General features: G+C 44.4%; 1 protein-coding gene across 2 annotated transcripts in view; it reads left to right on the plus strand.

The window, feature by feature from the left end:
- Window positions 1-15,979: 15,979 nt before the first annotated feature.
- The window catches only part of PALM3 (paralemmin 3), a 47,263-nt gene continuing 43,274 nt past the window's right edge, over window positions 15,980-19,968 (plus strand). The window contains exon 1 of one of the 2 annotated variants that reach the window (XM_078386593.1): window positions 15,980-16,076. The gene's annotated coding sequence lies outside the window, so the exon portion shown is untranslated. Of the gene's footprint in view, window positions 16,077-16,313; window positions 16,446-19,968 lie in introns of those variants that run through there. The other variant, XM_020798720.3, reaches the window with a different exon arrangement.

The following is a 19,968-nucleotide window of genomic DNA, read 5'->3' on the forward strand; positions in this document are numbered from 1 at the left end:
TAAAATATCAAAAATTTAACAATTCCATACAGGCTAGGAATTCTTGGACACAAAATTGGAAAAGGAACACTATCTAAGCTCTGGAGCACATGGCAAATGAAGCCACTTGGTATTTGTGACCCGCTCCCTACAGATACTCCCCTGCAGATACTCCAGGGGAGTAACTAAAATTGGGAGCTCCCAATGCAGGTAATCTTTGTTCCATTTTATGGCCATCCTAGCTATCTGCCAGCATTCCTGCCCCACCCCTGGACAGGTAGGATTCCTCAGCTTTGCCCAGAGCATGCCTTGGTGGGAAATCCCATGTCCAGATTAGTTGGGAGTCTCTTCCACAATGTGAGAAGCACAGAGTACAGAAAGTGGGTACAGAGAATTTTTTATTTTGCTCTCATAAGGTTAGAACCCAGGGTCATCCAGTGATGCTCAAGAGTGAGCATCAGGACAAGAGCAATCCTGTATCTATCTTTCTCTATGGAGGACAGTGGTCTGTTTGAATGGCTGCCCAGTCCATGTCTGATTTATAGGTAAAGAACTAGAAGGAAGGAGGAGACTAGGGACCTGGAAATTACCCATCCAGAGTGAACACAGGGATAGCTGACTCCACAGACATACTGTACTGGTCACTTAGTCAGATTGTGAGCCACATTGACCCATAGGAACAAACAAAACCAATCCAAGATCCACAGGCAGGCAATGCATTCGTTACAACCCTACCGTAACCACATGCTGAATCCTGGCAACGTGAAAGCCGCATGATTGATTCCTGTGATCAGGACTGATAAGGAGACTACTTGTTCTTGGTGGGGTTGCTCTCCCTCTGAAATATGAACCACACTACCCAGGCCTATTTCTAGATCTGTCATTTTCACTAGAGGCTTGAGTGACTTCAGTGGCTCAGACTGCCTTCTATCAATCAGCTTTGGCTGGTATGCCAATTGGACGGGAACAGTTTGACTACAGTGGTCCAGGCATTGGTTTTGTCAGTACTAGACTACTGTAGTGCACTGGATGAGGGGCTGCCCTTGAGGATGGTCCAGAAACTGCAGCTGTTGCAGAATGCTTTAGCTACTCTTCTGTGTGGGGTGACCTACTGGCAATGTGCAACACCTTATCTGAGGGAGTTGCACTTGCTGCTTATTTGCTCCTAAGATAATCTCTTCTCCTTAGCACAACAATACACACTAATCACCCATCTACAGAAAAAGACAAAAGCCTATCTCATAGCCATAAATACTGCACTCCCAAAGCCAAACTACACCAGAGCACAGAGTGCTGTCCTCTGAAGATGCTGGCCACAGAGACTGGCGAAACGTTAGGAAGAACAACCTTCAGAACACTGCCAAAGAGCCCGAAAAACCCACAACAACCATTAGATTCAATCTTATTTTAGCTCCCTTTGTAACATTGTGTACTCTTGGTAACAATAAGAAACATCTCTTCAACAAGCAAAGTATACCTCTTTCACATCACAAGGTAACAATGAGCAGCTCCCACACTCTTCAATGAGGGGGAAACTGTGCCTCTAGCTTCTTAGATGACAGAACATCTATGCTTCTCTTCTGTTGCAGTGTAGGTGAAAATTTGGTAGGTGCTACTTTTCTTGCTTTCCCTACCATTATGGATCTGTGCTAGGGAAACCTTCACCTAAATTTCTGTCCTTTCTTGCAGTAAACATGGTCAGAGTGTTTGACAGGAAAAGTACTGGCAATTTTATTTTGACACAAGAGCGCAATCTATATCAGAAACCATACTGTTTTTTCATAGCAGCGCTTTTTCTTGTGGAAATAAAGAACACCAAAGCATCTCTTTCCACACAATGGACCTTCATCTTCTGCTCTTACTACATTCTATTTAACTGGGAGGCCTATAAGGCAGTGGTCTCCAACCTTGGGACTCCAGATGTTCTTGGACTTCAACTCCCAGAAATCCTGGACAGCAGAGGTGGTAGTGAAGGCTTCTGGGAGTTGAAGTCCAAGAACATCTGGAGGCCCAAGGTTGGGGACCACTGCTATAAGGGACCAGACTAAGCTTTTGAGCTCAGTGATGTAGGAGCCTCTAAATGGATCCCTTTGCTATCTCCATCTCATGTAGAATCTAAGACTCCATTTTGCCTACCTGGCAATCTGACTACATGTGCCAAGGGCTTCATATCTGGCTCTATTTTTGGATTTCCTACATGAACCTCAGGTTTTATACCATCTTTGCCTAATGAAGAATTCTGCAGAACTTGAAAGCTTGTGTTATTTATAACGTTTTGTGTGTGATCCAATAAAAGTGTCACCTAATCCAGAACTTTGTTTCTGGAAACTGATTGCACAGTGATTCTTTGCATGTGATTTCTACTTATAATTTTTTCATAGCTCTCCACCTTCATACTCCCTCTGTCCTTCCAATTCTGATCTTGCCCAAACTGCTGTATAACCCAAACTCTCCTGTCATACTTAGTTACCCTTCTCCACCATGCATGGATTTTGTTTATAAACACTGGAATGTACTAGTCTCCCATCAACGACCTTTGACTTCTAGCATTAAAGTTTGCACTTGCTACTTTCCAGGACTTTCAAACCACCATTAATTATCACTTTAAAGACCATCCCTGGACTTTTTCTATTACACTTCACACTCATTCCTTCCCAGATGTGTATAAATTTGTATCTATTGAGGCTATATTCCACACATCTTCAAATGTGGCCTGAAATCCACAGAAGTTTATTCCAAAATAAAAAACTTGTTACACTGCAAAATGGCAAAGGAATCTTCGTTTGTTTTGGTGGGCCTTCCTGCTCTTGCTGAACTATGGATTACACGCAAATGGCGTTTAGAAAACTGCAATGGTCACCTTTTCTAAAGAAAACACACTTCAGAAGGTAGCCATTGGTATAGAAAAGGGATGGAGACATAGTTATTCATGCTTTCTAAATTTTTTAATTTTGGTTTAACAGAAGCATGATTTCATCCTGGCTCAGTCTTCACCCAAACCAGAAACTCTCTCATACACATTGCTGATTTTTCCAGTGATATCTGAAATATGTTTATGTGCTTGACACAAAAACTGGTGCCTCATAAATTAAAATGCATCTTGATAGGAACAGTGTATGATGACAAAGTTAACACCTCCCCTTTTCATTTTGCTTAGTTCAAAGCTCTGCTTGAAAGTCAGGTACTCCAACCCTGTTCACCAAAAATGAAGACAGCAACAGTCCGTTTGAAAAGTTAAAAGAAATTATATTCCTGTCCACTTCTTTTTAAAAGACCCCAACAACTATGGATAATTTATTTCTAGCTTTTTAGGGGTACCTTCTTTCCTCTAGGATTTTTCTTGTTTTTTATGACTTAAACACAATAAAAAAATGAATGAACAAGAACAAGTTTGAAAAGTGGTTCCTTCCTCTGCACTATTTAGCTGCAATCATCTTTACTGTACATGACATAGAATCCACAGCAGTCATTTTGCTTCCCAGTGATTTCTGGAAAGTGGCACTGAAGGCACTACTGTGGGAAGTTTAAGTCATTTTAAGCCTGGGTTCGAAAAAGACCCACACAGACAATGGCTGTGGAACATACGTAGTGCTAGATTTGATTGGCTACAGCTCTGACCAGTCCTATTTGTCTCTCTCTCTCTCTCTCTCTCTCTCTCTCTCTCTCTCTCTCTCTCTCTCTCTCTCTGTGTGTGTGTGTGTGTGTGTGTGTGTGTGTGTGTGTGTGTGTGTGTGTGTGTGTTCATGTCAGAAGCACCACAACATAATTAATAAATATATCCAATCATTATTACTCAATAACAGGCATCATCAAGAACATTTGAGGGTTGATGTCTGACAACATCTGGAGGGATATACATTTCTCACCCCGATGTACATTCTACCGGATGGCCGTTGTGATGTTTATGGAAAGAATGCACTGAAATCCTTGGAAGAACAATAGAGTACAAATATGATAAAGAATAGACTGGGGTGAGAGACAGATCTCTGTTTCCCTGTGACAAGCTATATTGTAAACTCACCAGGTAGATGTAGAGCAGAAAAGAGGATGCCAACAACAGCCTATCTTGACAGTAAACATGGAGGAATAGATTTCAGATGTAGCTATTTTGGGGCGGGGGGGGGAATGGGATGGGAACAAGCTAGATTATGATCTACTGGAAGATTTCAGAGTGATGTATATAAATCTGACAAAGGTTTGAGATTACCATGTTGGTTAACAGTGGATCAGAGAAAAGACCCAAGCCCTGCCAAATTACTTTGCTGAAAGGAAATAAATTTGGCACCAGTATGAAAAGTCTGTGAGCTCTGTTGAGCCTAATACTAAAAACCAACACCTCAGCTCAGAATTCTTCTCTTCCAACCACCTGCCCAGTGGTTCCCAAACTTGGGAGTAATCCAGGTGTCCTTGAACTGCAACTCCCACAAACCTAACACAGAATAGCTGGTGGTAAAGTATTCTGGGAACTGCAGTCCAAGAACACCTGAGTTGCCCATGGTTGGGAACCATAGTTCTAGCCAAATTGATGAACACTGAAAGTATCTCCCACCAGGGCAGGACTCTAGGGGGGCTATCTGAAAGTCACTTAATACACTTCAAAACAAAGTAGAAAGATCAAAGAATAACCAAGTAAAACAAATTTTCTGTAACTGTGAAGAAATTCAATCAATATAGCACTTGTACACATGCAATTTATGCCCCACCCCATGTACAAAAGATCTAGTAAAAAAAATACCCTGCTTCTTGTCAAAAAATTGTCTAGTTATCTTAACATCTTAATTTGTTTTCAATTTCATCTGTATTTCACATACGTCCCTAATTTTAAATCGTGCAGCACTCTGATAAGTGTAAATAAATAAAAGCTCCAGTCGAAAGCAAAGTACAGCTTGTATGCTTGAAGTATACTATCCCTGTTCTCAATAACTACTGTATTCATCCTGCCTGCTGTGCTTTTATAGAAAGAAGACTGACAACAATGGTTTCTGTTTACTACAAACACCCTCTTGTTTCACTCCCCAGTGTGGGACAGCTGGTGGTATCTGGGCAGCTACTCAGCCTAGGAGCTGCAGTTCTCCCCAAAGATGGCCACGAAGTTTTTTCTCTACAGCCTTAAATGTTTGACTGTCTCACACACCTGTGCCTCCTCATGCCAGGAGGACAAGATGCAGCCAGGTTTCACAACAGATGCTGGGCACATGACACTCTTTGGAGCATGCTGTCGAGGAGGTTCGTGGAGTTCTAGTAAAGTAACTTTTCTAACCTTGAGAAGACTAGAATGGGTCTCCCCGCGTGTACTGCTGTCCTCTGGCCGTGACTGTCTAGCTAGCCTGTGCTGCTGACCTTGGGCTTTGCCTCTCCTTTGCCCGGCACGTTCCTCCCCCCGCCCTGCCCACCTCTCAAAACCGATCCCAATCTCTCCTGAGTGACGTGAAACCCTCTGAAGGAACATTTCCTCTCCCCATTGCTACAGGCGCTAGAATCTGGAATTCTCCGGTTCTGGCCTGGGTAATTACAACAAGCTTGGGTAAACGAGGTGACTTTGCGACCCTGGTAGGTCCCAGGAAGGCACTTGTTTTGAGACTGGCACCTCCATGTACCAGGCCTCCCCACCTCTGCCCCCACCCCAGCTGTGTGTAACGTGGCAGGTGGATCCAGCCTGTGCCGGGCAGCCAAGGCTGGGGGTGTAAAGCTTCTCAGTCTGATTGCAGTCATTCAAGTCCTTGAGCGTCCTCTAATCCCATCAAACAACAGTACTTGATCTCTCTCTCTCTCTCTCTCTCTCTCCCCCCTTGCAATTGCCACACAAACCCCATTGAGGGCTCCAGAGCAGAAACAATGCAAACAGTGGCTTTGGGCAAGAAGCTGTAGAAAGGTCTCTGATGTGAGGGGATGCCCCAATTTCCCATTTTATTGGGGTTCAGTTCTCCGGTTTTATTGGGGTTCAGTTCTCTTGCGGCTGCAAACAAACTCATTTGTTTCATCTTTCATTCTCTTATCTGGTACTGAATGAATACGTGAGACCTATCAGGATGTGTATCTAAACTTCACTTTCAACATCATTTATTTACTTATTGCATTAATTCATTTCCTTTCCTTCAATGAGTTCAATGACTCCCCCTGCCCCGCCCCATCATCATCACATCAACCCTGTGAGGTAGGTCAGGCTGAGAACAGTGAGTTTTATGTCTGAGTGAGGATCTGAATCCAAGTCTCCTGAGGGACTCTAATGGATGTACTGTGCCAGCTCTCAAATCTACTTCTGTCAAATGTAACCCTGTTCTCTTTAGAGCATCCTTGATCCATGGGCTTCTCTGCTTTTGTTTTTCGGGGTTTTTTTTCCTTGAGTGATGGTGTAGCATTAATTGAAAGTTCCTGACTGGGAAGATCTTGCCCCATAAAGTCTCCTCCACTGCAAAGCAATTAATTTCACAAGTCAGCCTTGCTTTTCGAGGTTTTCAAAGGAGGGAAAAGTCATGGAGAAAGCACTGGTAAGGGGCATGTTATATTGAAAGAAGAGAAAATGTCAATGCCATTGTAGCAGAAGCCAGTACCATAAGTAGAACAAATAGTTTGTGTGGAAGATATTGTAGATTTTAATTGTTCTTTTTAACTTGTTTATGCACAATATATTGTGAACCGCCCTGAGTAGACTTTTGTCTAGAAGGGGCGGGATAAAAATCTAATAATAAATAAATAGATAAATAAATAAAATAAGATGCCTGAGTCAAATTGACAAGCTCCTATATAAGGGTTGCCATGCCAGGTTTCAGGGTGTCAGCTAAAGTCTGAGGGAATTGCTCTCCTTCTGAGGGGCTACAGGAGGGAGACAAATCTCAGAGTGAGGCGTGCTCGATGAAGGAAAAGTTTGACTTTTACGTGTGAAGTGGTTCTAAACACTTGGGTGTTCACCTCCACCCATCGTCAGGGCCGATTTCCTCTGTGTGAAGTCTTTGTACGTGCTGTGTGCTTACATAACATTGGCACACCAAACAAGCCAGGAGGGAGGGAAGGGATGCAGGGAATGAGAGCAGGTGACTGCCTGCTTTCGGGGCCATTGTATCCTCTGGAGCAAAACAGAGAGTGGAGCACCAGTGTTGCAACTTGAAGATCTTCTTGTTGCCCGGGTCCTGGCAGAAGTGGGATAGGGCCTGGAGGAAGATGATCTCTGTGGCCTGGCACTGTGTTTTCCACAAGTCCTAGTGGCAGGAAAAAGCTTGGAAAAATAGCCAGACTGTCAGGTAAGAACATGCAGAATGCAAAACATGGCAGGACTGGTGGCAAGGGGATTACCATCACAGTTGTTGTTGTTATCTCGACAGCCCATAACATCAAACTTTATACCCCTTCCCCAAATCAGCTGGCTCAGAAGAAGTTCCAGCTCCCTTTCTGCCTTGCCCTCAATCCTGTAATATCAAAAGGAACCACCTTGAGGTTTTGACCTGAAATCTGAAGGAATTGTGTGTCTGTACACATGTGTGTCTGTCTGTCTGTCTGTCTATGTGTGTGTCCTCGTGTGTGAGAGAGAGTTCTCACAACCTGTAGACCCATAAACTGTATATTAAGGTAAAGGTAAAGGTTCCCCTTGACAATTTTTGTCCAGTCGTGTTCGACTCTAGGGGGCAGTGCTCATCCCCGTTTCCAAGCCATAGAGCCAGCGTTTTTGTCCGAAGACAATCTTCCGTGGTCATATGGACAGTGCGACTTAGACACGGAACACTGTTATCTTCCCACCGAGGTGGTCCCTATTTATCTACTCGCATTTGCAGGCTTTTGAACCGCTAGGTTGGCAGGAGCTGGGACAAGCAATGGGTGCTCATTCCGTCACATGGATTTGATCTTACAGCTGAAGATCTACAGACCTTACAGCACAGAGGCTTCTGTAGTTTAACCCGCAGCGCCACCACGTCCCTAAACTGTACATTACTTCATGCATAAATCTGGCACTGCTCTCAGTTAGTTTACTGCTGCAGTGAAGGGGATGATGATGGGGGAATATTTTAGACCAGCCATGAAATCCCTGCATTTATTCATGTTGTCTCAGCCTCCTTGGACCACTGGAAAGGATCAATGGTCACCAATACCCTGTAACCTCAGGGCCCATCCACCCCAGATCATAAAGGTCCCTCCTCAGTTGGCTCCTACTTCAAATTTGTGTTTGTCTTCTTGTGGAATCCAGTTGTCTCCCATCCCACCTTTTCCTGAAACCAAGAGTATGGTCATAGCTGGGCTCCCCTGACCTATGCCATTGGAGCAAGAGTTATGCAGCCCAGCAAGGGGACGGCGAAAGTAACACTCCTTGCCTTGGGAAACTCCAGATAAGGAGATACGAGAAAAGAACTCCAGCCAGGACAAGCTTTACAGCATGTCAGGGGAAATTCTCACCTCCTAGATGTTGTACAATGGCTCTCATCAGGAGTTCTAACCACAGAAGGACTACATTGCCTTACACTAAAGTGTAATTCATCTCTTGAATAGTCAGCACTTGGGTTCAAGTGTATCTTTTGCAAATATAACCATCAGATCCAGCCCAATAGATTTTGCTGCCTAAGGCAGAGCAGCAATGGCTTCCCACTCCCACTGAAATCAAGGCAGGGAGTACTTTAGACCATCCTTGTCACTTTGAAATCTAAGGTAGAAAACACAATCACTAGGCTCGTGGCTGTATGAGTAATAACAAACTAAATATGCAACTATCTGTTGTCCTGGGCCAGTGATAGTGAACCTATGGTACATGTGCCACAGCTGGCACACAGAGCCCTCTCTGTGGGCACATGAGCCATAAGTCACTGGATCACTACCCCCTCAGCAGCCAAACCTGAGGAGGTGGCTATAGCTGCAGTGCTAGTGCCCTGACAGGCGACGGACCAGGATCCGGAGCAGCTGGCGCTGGCAGGCTGGCTGAGCTATAGGTAGTGGCGGGATTGGGCACGACTGAAGGCGGATCCAGAGGGGGGTCTGGAGGCACCTGCATGCCTGGGATTCCTGCTTCTCTTGCCACCCACTGGGTCCCCCCCCCCCCAGTTTGGGCACTCAGGCTCAGCAAAGTTTTGCCATCACTGCCCTAGGTAGTCATCTCATCATTTGCCAGCCCTGACAAATACAGACCAAAGCCAATATAGCATGTGCATCTGGCTATGGTTGTGGAATTTCAGGAATAATGTGTTGCTAGAAATCTAAGAATCTTGCTCGAGACGTAATCTAATTTTCTATAGCACCTGAGACCTTGTAACTGATGTCTTGACAGCTTTGCTTTACACTGAAGCTGCAACTCCTTGTCTTGCCTTCTTTGAAGTATGCTTTCAAGAACAATGTCCCTTACATTTAGCCAGGGAGTTTTTTGTTGTTGTTGTTGTTTTTGAGGGGGGAGACTGATGGCTTCTTCCCTGACCCCAATTTTATAACATCTACACCTGAAAGAATGATTCTGGAAGACTTAAAAGTCTCCCTTGTTTGTACATTTTGGCGATCCACATTTGGTGTTACACGACACAGAATTCTGTTGTCCAGAATGGGTTACATTCCCTCTCTCTGGATTTAGCTGACAGGTATTGGTGGGCCTACCCTTCACAAATCTGACTACCCTCCTTTAAAATTATAGGTGCATGTTTCAAGTGAGCGGCATATGCACAGAGCGACAGAACTCTTAAAGGCCAACAGGGCCACAAACATAAAACTAGCCACTCGGGGTGCCAGGGAATGAGCTTCACTCCCACCATCTTTGGGGCAGTGCCCCTAAATAGCCTGTTACTGGGAGGAGTGGAGTCCTGCCTCCTCTACCAAATCTAGGACCTCTCGCAGGTGGGGCATGCACACTGTGTCACAGCAAGTGTGCTGGCTGCAGGCAGTCAGTTGTCCATGAAGGCGAGTGGCAAATGCTCCCCACCATCCCTCCATATCCCCAGGAGGAGCAGAAGGTTGACCTTCTGGAGACTGATAGGTAGGCTGACCACGAGGTTTTCTCCAGTGCGGCTGCCTGGTCTTGCTGCTTCCTCTCTCCATAGTGGTTCTCAGGCCTCCGTGCCTCTTGGTGCTTGGCTTGGTCCCGATGGACCTAGGTGGTTTCCTCTGGAGACACAACCAACCCAACCCAGTAGACGGTCTTGGGATCACAGCAGTGGATCATCTCCCACCAAACCGCTGTCTTCTCTGACAGCGGCAGCACCTTCTGGGCCGTGCATGCCTCCCAGTCCACACCATCCACCCAACAGTCCGCCTCTCCTGCTTCGCTCTCCTCCTTAAATCCAAGTCCTGTCATGGCATCGCATGTGGCCTCAAGAGTACCACCCCCTCCTCCTCCCCAATGCCCCAGTCCACAGGTGAACTGCAGGTAGGGAATCCAACCATTGCTCTCTGAGAGGTGGAGAGCCCACTCTCGCAGCCAGGGAGACCCTTGCCAGTCCCACACCAGGTTAATTTATTTTCTCTCTGAAATGAAGGATGTGCAGTCAAAAAATGGCTGTTCTGGATCCATTTGAGCTGGGTTTCAGCCTAGACACCACCCTGGTTACTCATGGTAAATTGAAGAGAGTTGTTTTATATGACATATTTACTGTTTTTAACTTCTACGTACTTTATCTGTAATACCCCTAGATGCTTGTTTTAGAAAAGGGCATCCATAGAATGGAATGAATGAATAAATAAACATTATTTTTAATGTTTTTAATTTATTTGGATAAATTAAAAAAACACACAAGATTCTCTCCATATTGAAGTAGCATCATTATAATTCTTGAACTGCTCAGATTAGCAGTCCAAGGGTATTATGCAACTAGGATGGATAGATCTTGTGGGTGGCGGAGAGAAAAGCCCCAGTATCAGCAATGTAAGAAAATAAAAACAACACAACATGGTAACAACTAATCACTGATGTTAATGACCCCAGAACAGGTGATAAGCTATAACAAGACCTTGATAGTACGTTTTAAGCAGGAGAAACCACCACCTGTGCCTTGAGAGCCAAGGTTATGCTGCATGCCAAGTAAAGGCGAATGTCAGTTTCTCTCTTTTCTTACCTCAGGATCTTGTCAAGTCAACCTAAAAGAATATGCTTCTATTCCTGTCTTTCTAATCACCAGCTGGGCCAGTGTTTGGTACACAGCCGTCTTTAGACTTCTAAGCTGCTTAGTATGCCTGGAAGAAGAGAAGGGAAGCCTCAAGGCGGAGTTTTTCACGGACAGGTGGAATATCAAAGCATCACAGGCTCATCTGGTCTTGAGAACATCATTTCATTGTTAGCAGTATCAATTAGCACCTGAGGGACGGTTTAATTAAAAAGTGAACTTCTGTAAAGTATCTGGTCTTACTACTCCTGATCCAGAAGCCTATATCTTCTCCTCCAGATGCATGGAAGCCAGCCAACATTGTTCAGGAGATTAAAGAAAGGCACTCTGTACATGTTTCAAGGCTATCTCCTTCATTTCATGTGTTCCATGTCTCAGCCCCAGAACTAAAAATTAGTTCAGGGACCGAGAAGCCTTGAAACCATGCTTTAACTTAGGACTCCCTGAAAGTAACAGTAAGCTGGCAATTGCAGCTTTACAATAAATACAGTATACAACAGTATTTTATTTATCATTTAAACATATTAAACAATGTAACTACCATCCCAGAAGTTAATGAGGTCAGAGTGGTAAAAGTTGGGGAGAAGAAAAAATAGAACTAGGAGGAATTGGCAATATACTAGATCCATACAGAGACAAATGGAGAAATATAATCCAACTGCATCAAAACTTCCTACAGACTCTATTTATCTTGGTTTCTGTCTCACTTTTTTTTTCTTATGGCCCACTTTCTTCCCATAGGCCAGGGCATTTAGGAAGGAAGACCAGCAACTAATTAGGGTGCAACCATACTGGCCCTTTTGGTGAAGGCTGGGGCTGTCTAAATAGGGTTGCTTGATGTCTGGGAGAGAAATATGGTAATATGCCATTTGGCATGATCCTTCTATCCAAATGGCATATCGACCTCAAACGATCTTCTGGTCTCTTCCACCGTCAAGTGTCAACTGAACACTTTCCCTTTCAACCACTGATGCACTGAATCATTTAGATTAAACTACTTATTTTGCATTCCGTTCTGTGTGGTGCTGATTGAGAAACTACCTGCAGGTATGGTTTTTTAAAATGTAATCTAAGTGATTCAGTGCAACAGCATTAAACTGTAGTGCACTGTCCTGCATAAAAAAAGTAGAAGCCCCTGACAGGAGCTCAAAAAGTGCAGGTTGTGGTGCTTTGGGGGCCAATCGGCCTCTCTAGCGATTATGTCATGTGGTCACCAGGAAAAAAAGCAAACCAATCTATCCCTGCAGTGCACCAAGCAGTGGGAAAAAAGTCCATATGAATAAGTCCTAAGTTGCAGGCTGAGGGGATGACAGTATGTTCTCTGTTTGGCTTGGGGCATGAGAGAGAAGAGTACTGGAAAAGAGGAAGAAAACCCAAAGCTCCAAATCAAGAATCAATGCAGTTCTGGAGAAGAGAACAATAAAAGAAGAGGAAGAATATAGATGGAGGAAGAAGAAGATTATTGCAAGAGGTCCCATCTACAGTGGTGGGGAACACAGTTAAATTGTATTTTGGTTTATGTATTTTATGTTTATGTTTATATTTTTGTTAAAATAAAATATAATTTTTAAAAAAACTCAGAAAACTGTATTTTGATCTGGAAGATCTCAGTCCAAACTTCCCTCTGTTGTGGATTTGAACAAGCCCTTGTCTCAACCTCACTTTTCCTGTCTGTGAAATGGAAATAGAAGACATTGCTAAAAGTACTAGATAAAAATGTAAAGAAGGACATTCTTGTAGGGGAAGTGGAATTTGAAACAGAACACAAGTATTGTGATTTGAGAAAGATGGAAGCGCAGTAACAGGAAATGTGGAGAATGGCAGCTACAGACCAAAGGCACCATATTTGCCAGCAGGGGGCAGGAATGTTAAAGACATAGGAAACTGAAGGACACATCAGATCTCAGGGTGCTGCTTATCATTTATGGCATATGCTGTGAAGTGTTCTATTGTGCTCACTTTTCGGGGTCAGAATCTGAACATCTTATGCAGGGGAGGTTGCTAAGATCCTCGTAAGTTTATTTTAGGTTGCATTTGTATCTTAAACCACCACCACCCAAGATTGTTTTAGTCTTACAGAAGAATAGACCCAGAATTATGGGGAAAAATGCTTTAGGCAGACCTGACAAACTTTAGCTATTATTTATTTTCTTATTTTTTAACCTCACACTCCCCCCCTGCCCCCCCCCAAGCACTCAGGGTAGTATTTATCATACACAGGAGGTCTCTTATTTTTTCCTTTACAACAGCCCTTTGAGGGAGGTTATACAGTGAGCAGTCCAAGGTTACTCACTGAATTGCTGGTTGAGGACAGATTTTAACTAAGCTTTTCCATGCATCTAGTGCCCTTTATCATACCAGGTTTCTTGCCACGATAGTGGTGTGAAGCTGGAACTGAACATTAAGTAGGATGAGGTGGGAGTGAGGTAGAAGAGGCTTGAAGTAGTAGGCGTGGATGGGCCCACTTCAAGCTCCAGGGGGCGGGGATCATTTCTGAATGATTATCCCTTTATCTGCCACACTTCTTATTAGGGCACCACATTTGCCCTTTGCTATTCGTCTGTTCCCAGGGAATTTTCAACACAGGAAAGAAGTCTCCCACATATACCCTAAAAATTGGTGCAGTCCCTTCTGCCACCTCATTCTGCTGGAGATTTGGAATGCACGGCATAGGAAACTGGCAAAACTGGAAGATTAATTCTTTAGGTTCCTGCTCCAAGATTGGGTGAAACTAGGGAGGACTGTTGAACCAAATTGCCAAAGCACAAGGAAAAAGATGTGATTACTTGTCCCAGATTATGGATTGGGGAGGTACCCATTGCGTTGGTCTGTTCCTGGTGATGTCAAAGTGGAGGAAATGTCCCTTTTGGCCAGCCTTTTAAGGGTCCGTTGGGGCAGCCACCTCTGAGTGTGACCTACAAAAAAAATGCACAAGGGCAATGCTGTTTGATCTGCAGGAGTTAGATATTAACGGGGATCTAAGTCACGAGAAGCTTTGACTACTGATTGCTACAGAGCAAACTATGGTTAAAGGCAGAGCCACAGAAGCCAGCACGGTGGGGCTGAGTGTGCAGTAGCACTATTTATCCAGTTGCTGGATTTATAATCCAGGTGAAACAAGAGCAAAGGCTGATGCTGACTCCTACTGTGGCAGCAGTTCTGTCATCTGCCCTCACCTTCGCCTGCAGCATAGATGGGGACCCTATGGACCTCTAGATGTTGTTGGGCTTAACATCTAACAGGTCTAGCCTGTACTAAGGGATCGTGGGAGTTGTGCAGTTGAGAAATATCCAAAGGTCCATACATTCTCCCCTCCTGATCTGTGATGCTGTCCAGAAGAGAGAGAGAAAGCAGCTTATAGGGCTGAAGAAGATGGGGTAGTGGAAGCCTATCATTGTATTTCCCACCCACCCCCCAGCTTCAATTTAAGGTTTAAAGAGTAATGACTTATTTCTGGAGAAAGAGGCTGGTGGCCAAACAAAACACACAATTGTGTGGATTAAGAACCTCCAAATAGTGTTTTGTTGTTGTTGTTTTTTAAGAGGGAAGTCTGCGTTGGGAGGGAACTGTCTGGATTGGGTTCCGTTTTCCTTGCCTATTTCTTCTCCACTCCAGATCGCCTCTAAGCATCCACCACCACCCATTTCACAATCCATACATGTGCATGAGATAAACACAAACATGGGATCCCACAGAGAGGATGTCTTAGGAAGAACTATAGCAGAACATTGACAGTTTGGGATAAGGCTAGGCACTGCTTTTCTCAATTACCGACTACATTTTAGCAAATCACGTTTTGCTTCTCCCTTATTCCCCTCAGTCAGAAATATGTCACGTGACTTCAGAAGCTTGTCATTTGAGGTGTATAGATTTATGGAATGCATTACCTGTGGATATACACCAAGCTCCCTCCCCTCTGGTCTTCAGAAAACAGGTATAAACTATATTGTTCGAAGAGGCCTTTGGAAATATCTTACCCCTTTGACACCCTCGTGGACTCATAAACTGATATTGATTTTGATTGGCCCTCCAGGTTTCTTTATTTTTTGGACATTCTGGGTTAATAATACTTTTCTGGATCTCATTACTGTATTTACTGTCCTTGGGCGTGGAGATGGGTACGTAGTTGTGTTTTTAACTGCTGATGGCCGCCCAGTGTAGTGCTTAGACACTAGTTGGGTGTGGTATAAAAGTAATGAATAAAGTAAAATAAAATAGGTTTAGGCTTTTTGGACTGTAAGCCCCCAGAATTTCGTAAAGAAGTAGTCCAAAACACAAATCCACCCACCTATCATTGTAATATGTATTTATAACTACAGTTGTTCATGTACAGAGCCAGTTACAGAGCAGCAGCCATCATCGCTTGTTGAAGCAGAAACGATGCATCTGGGGGGGGGGGTAACTTGGAAGGCTGTTCCAATGCAACATAGACTGTGGCCAAAGCCCTTGCGGGAGGAAATAACTTTATCAACGACATGAAGTGAACTTGTGTGCAGATAAGTATATATGTGGTAAGTATAGGAAAAAAAGAAAAGAAAAAGAAAAATAGCGTTGGGTTTACTTTTTCCGTTTGCTTTTTGTAACGAAGGGAGGCCTAAAGGCCAAACAATAAGCTATCGTGACCTCTTATTAAATGGAATGCAGAGGTCTGTGAAGAATGAGGGACCTGGCCAGAGAGCCATGGATGCTTCAGTTTAATAACCACAAGATGGCTGGAGGGGTTTGGGTTTGACATCAGGGATGGAGAGGGGGGGGCATGCCCTTCACTAATCTGCGGAGAGCAGGGTGTCACAGATCCCCTCCAACAATCAGATGGTGTCATAGGGGTGCGCGTGTGTTCTCATGATTTGGGGGTGGGGGAAGGAGACAAAAAAAGGGCTAGTAACCGAACAAGGCAGCCCAGGAATGCTGGTAAATAATTCAGCTAGACAGCTGATAACGTCTCTGACCCAGGAAGAGGGGGAAAGGTTTTCAAGGGCGCCAGGATCTGGAATCGCTGGAGCAGCCTGTGGGGACGACTCACCTCGTTTCGCCAAGGTCTGTCAGCCTCTCATCTTTCCCTGAATTCAAACCGGCCCGACCAGCTGAGGAGAGGCTCTCTCCTTCCACATCTCTTGTCTTTTGACTCACATGCACAGACAAGGGGCGGCCGGGCGGGGGGGGGGGGGTCAGAGCCAAGTCGGGCCTTGCCAAGTTGGGAGGGTAAAACGATGCCTCCACTTTGACTTTGCACTTTGGCTACAGTACAAAGGCATCCCTTTCTGTCCCTCTGGTCTGAGGAGGAGCAAAGCTCCCCTCCCCAGGAGGGGGAACCCCCCCTCTCCCCAGATCCCCCTCTCTGCAACGCGGGAGTTCACATCTGAAAAAGAAGTCGGTTCCCTTTGTTGGGTTTCCTGTGCTGCAAAGGTAAGTGAAAAGACAGGCTCAGGGAGGGGACGGAGCAGAGAGTGGCGGGAGGTGTTGGCCTTTAGGCCCCTCACGAGAACTGAAGAGAACCACAGCCGTGCGGAGGGAAAGCACCTTGAGCAGACTCAAGCAAGCAACTCTCCTTGGTACAGATAAAATACAACCAATTTGCATTTGGGATCGAAACCAGGCCAGAGCAGTCCCCTCCATCTGAGATTACCAAAAGATCGGCCAAACTGGCTCTCCATAGGAACTCTAATTAGGGCAGTTGCTATTTATTACTCAGGGAGTTGGGAAAACCCGATGTAAAGCTGGACGCGATATTGGCTCTTTGAATCCTTCCGTAGGATCAGTAATATCGGCAGGTGGAGCTTTTAATGTTGGAAACAGAAAAGCTGCAAGGGCTGAAATTTTCAGCATCTTCCTTTATATCTGTTTACCCCATGGGGAGCTTGCTTCTTGTGGTATGGGCCTTCTGGGCAAAGGATTAAGAAATCTAATGCTGCAATAGGGGCTATTGTTAAAGAAAAGGTGGCCTTCATGTCACACATTTGGGTTGCTGTGGATGCTGATTGCTGATGCTGGTAACTATGGAATGAAGCACGAGTATCTATTTTTCTTCTGGTCCTCTGAGCTTTCTCCTTTCCTTCCAGGTGTGTTTTCCAGGACAGGGTCACCTACCACATTGTAACTCTTGTATTGAAATAAACATTTCAGGGGACCTGCAACCCCAAACATGCCTGGTGGAACATCTAAGTCCAGGGAATCCACAGGTGATTTCCGGGAGGACTTAAAACAGATACATTTCTTCTTTAAATCCGTTCCCTCCCACGTTATTTCTACAATTGTGTTTTGTATGTTAAGTAAAAGTGTGTTAAAACTAAAGCACCTTTCCCTGCAATGCTACAGGACTTGATTACGAAAGGAGGAACACCAAATTTTTAGGGTTTGTAGATCACTATTTCTTCCAAACGTTAAGAGAGTTTAAAAGGCTGTGATCCCATGTAGGGTAGTTTTGTTTCCTGCATTTTTAGGAGCAGCTAAAACCTTGGTATAACTTGGGCATTGGTTAGGCTTTGGGTAGGGAATGGGTCCTTCAGGCTTTTTGTTTCTATCCTAATTTGGAGATTGCTTAGTTATGTTCGTTTCTTTTGTCTGTTCCTTGGGACTTGTCCTTTTTCAGATTAAAAACTCTTCCTTTGTATTGGAGTGGGCAAAGGGTGGTTCTCCAGCTGGTTTTTAGTGAAACAGGAGTGGGTGGGTGGGGTCTGATTCTCGATGGTTTAGGAATAGTAACAGTTACAAGACAAAATACTGGGTTTGTCCTAATCCATCTGCTTTAATTAAGAAAGCTTGTGGGGGAAACAGATGAAGATTTGTACGTGAAAGGGCTGTGCAAATTCTGGTTCTGGTGTTTAAACATTCCTGAGCTGAGAATTTATGCTTCATGTTGTCCTTCTAGGTCTGCCTTTCTGAGCTGCTGTTTTGCACCACCTGGTGGACCACAGAGTTCCAGTAGCAAAAAGCAGATCCCGTTAAGAGAAAATTCTGTCTCTCTCACACACTGCTTTATCTCATTTGATGTTGTGTGACTATGATATTGTCATAGTCAGTGAGAAAGGATAAGAAAACCTGTTCTGGTTGGAAGCTGAGCAGACAAGCTCAGTTTAGGAAGTAGGATTATGCGTTCGCATCAAAAGCTCAAAACCCATTCAACAGGGAAGAGATATTAAGGGCTTGTTGTAAAGGATGGCGAGACTGGGCATTTACTGAGTCCTCGCGATCACAGATGCCTACCAAATGAAGAGCAATACCTTCTCCCTTTGCACAGGGCATCCAAGAAGAAATTGAAAGAACGTTTGTTTTGCATATCCTTCCTCTTCTAGGTTAAGCGGCCACGCAAAAGGATTCCTGGGAAATCTGGAGCTGGTACTGCAGGGCCGTGCTAAAATCTAGGAGAGGAGAATGAACTCTCCAATCCAATCTGGTCCATAGATGGGGAGTTTCCAGGGACTAAAATGGAGTCTGAGCTGGGCCTGACCTTGCTCAGGAGTCTCAGAACCAGGCATGCTCCGATTATGTCACCAAGGTGAGCTCAAGGAGTCTCAGAGACAGGCTTCTACCAGCTGAACAAATGGCAAGCCAACTTTAATTTCTTCTGCTCCAGTTGCAGCATGCTCCGAGGCAGAGGATGCTACTGTGCAGATCAGAGCCTCTTCACGTTAGAGAGAATTTAGTTCTCATAGTTTGAGAACCATCCTAGGTTTTTGAGCTGGCAGTGACCCCAACCGCACCGATCACGTCCCTGCTTCCATCCCGACTACCTTAAGACAAATGAGGGCCTACTGCCTGTTAACCGTTCTTTAGTTAAAGAGCAGGGATTAGATCCCAACATACCCTCAGTGCATGAATGCATTCCTGTAATTAATCGAGACTCTGCATTGGTGTCCAGTTCAATTAAGTCAAAGAGTAAGCTATTTATGGAGAAAAAATGGAGCCCCAGCCAACCCTCTGCCATACTTCCTGCTACTATTTCTAATTGAGGCTGTGTCTGGAAATGTACTTGTCACTGCCTGTCATCGTCATAATCATCACCATCATGCTATGGACTGTAGTGGGAGGTCCAAAATTCCTACTTTCTGGTAAACTCTCTCTGTACTTACTTGTCTGTTAATAAGCTTCTTGGTGTTGTACACATTTGTGTCTCTATGGCACAAATGTTGTTCCTGGTACCGTTGGGGCTTATATTTGCTTTGCTTGAACAGAGTTTGTAAATGTTTCCAAATATTCTGCACAGAAGAAGATTGCATACACATACCTTTTAGGTGTGGAAACTGTAGGATAGTGGCAAATTTTGAATGGCAGAATACTCCCCATGACAGTCCATAGATGTGCTCTGAAGAGGCGATCTGAAAATGCAGGCAGTTATGTTGATACTTTTCAACAAACCAGCTGAAGCTGTTTTCATTTCTGCCAGGGTCAGATCGTCTGTAAGACTAATGGGTCTCAATTATCTTTTCAAGACCAAGCCATCTCCAAATGCTTTACATTGTAATAAATATAGATCCCAACAATATATTTTTTGGGGGTGAGGGATGGGGGAATCCATTCTTCTCCCCATCACCATCTCAACCTAAGAGCTACTAGGAGGACTGGTAGGTAATACCATCCCTGCTAATAATAATAATAATAAAAAAAAACCAGCCAAAGCAAACTGTTCATTTACTGGCTTTTTCCCTTGTGCCATAGTGTGAAAGCAGTGAGCATCTGGAGGTAAAGTCCTCCTGCTGCATTCTTCCTTCTTTTTCCACCTACTGATGGTAAGAACAGGAGCAGTATGAAGGATTTAAGCCGCAGTTAAGTAATACAGCTGGTCCCTCTTATGACATGCATCACCAAAAGGATGACATAGGGCTTGGGGCTAGTACTGCCTAAGGTCAGATTCAAAAACTACCTGAATGGTGTGGTTTCTTGCCCCGTTTCTCAGGGTCAAACATTTAGGATGTTTATAGAAAAGTTGCTC

Source organism: Pogona vitticeps, chromosome 2 (assembly GCF_051106095.1).
Source record: "Pogona vitticeps strain Pit_001003342236 chromosome 2, PviZW2.1, whole genome shotgun sequence".
In the NCBI taxonomy this organism is placed as follows: Eukaryota; Metazoa; Chordata; class Lepidosauria; order Squamata; family Agamidae; genus Pogona; species Pogona vitticeps.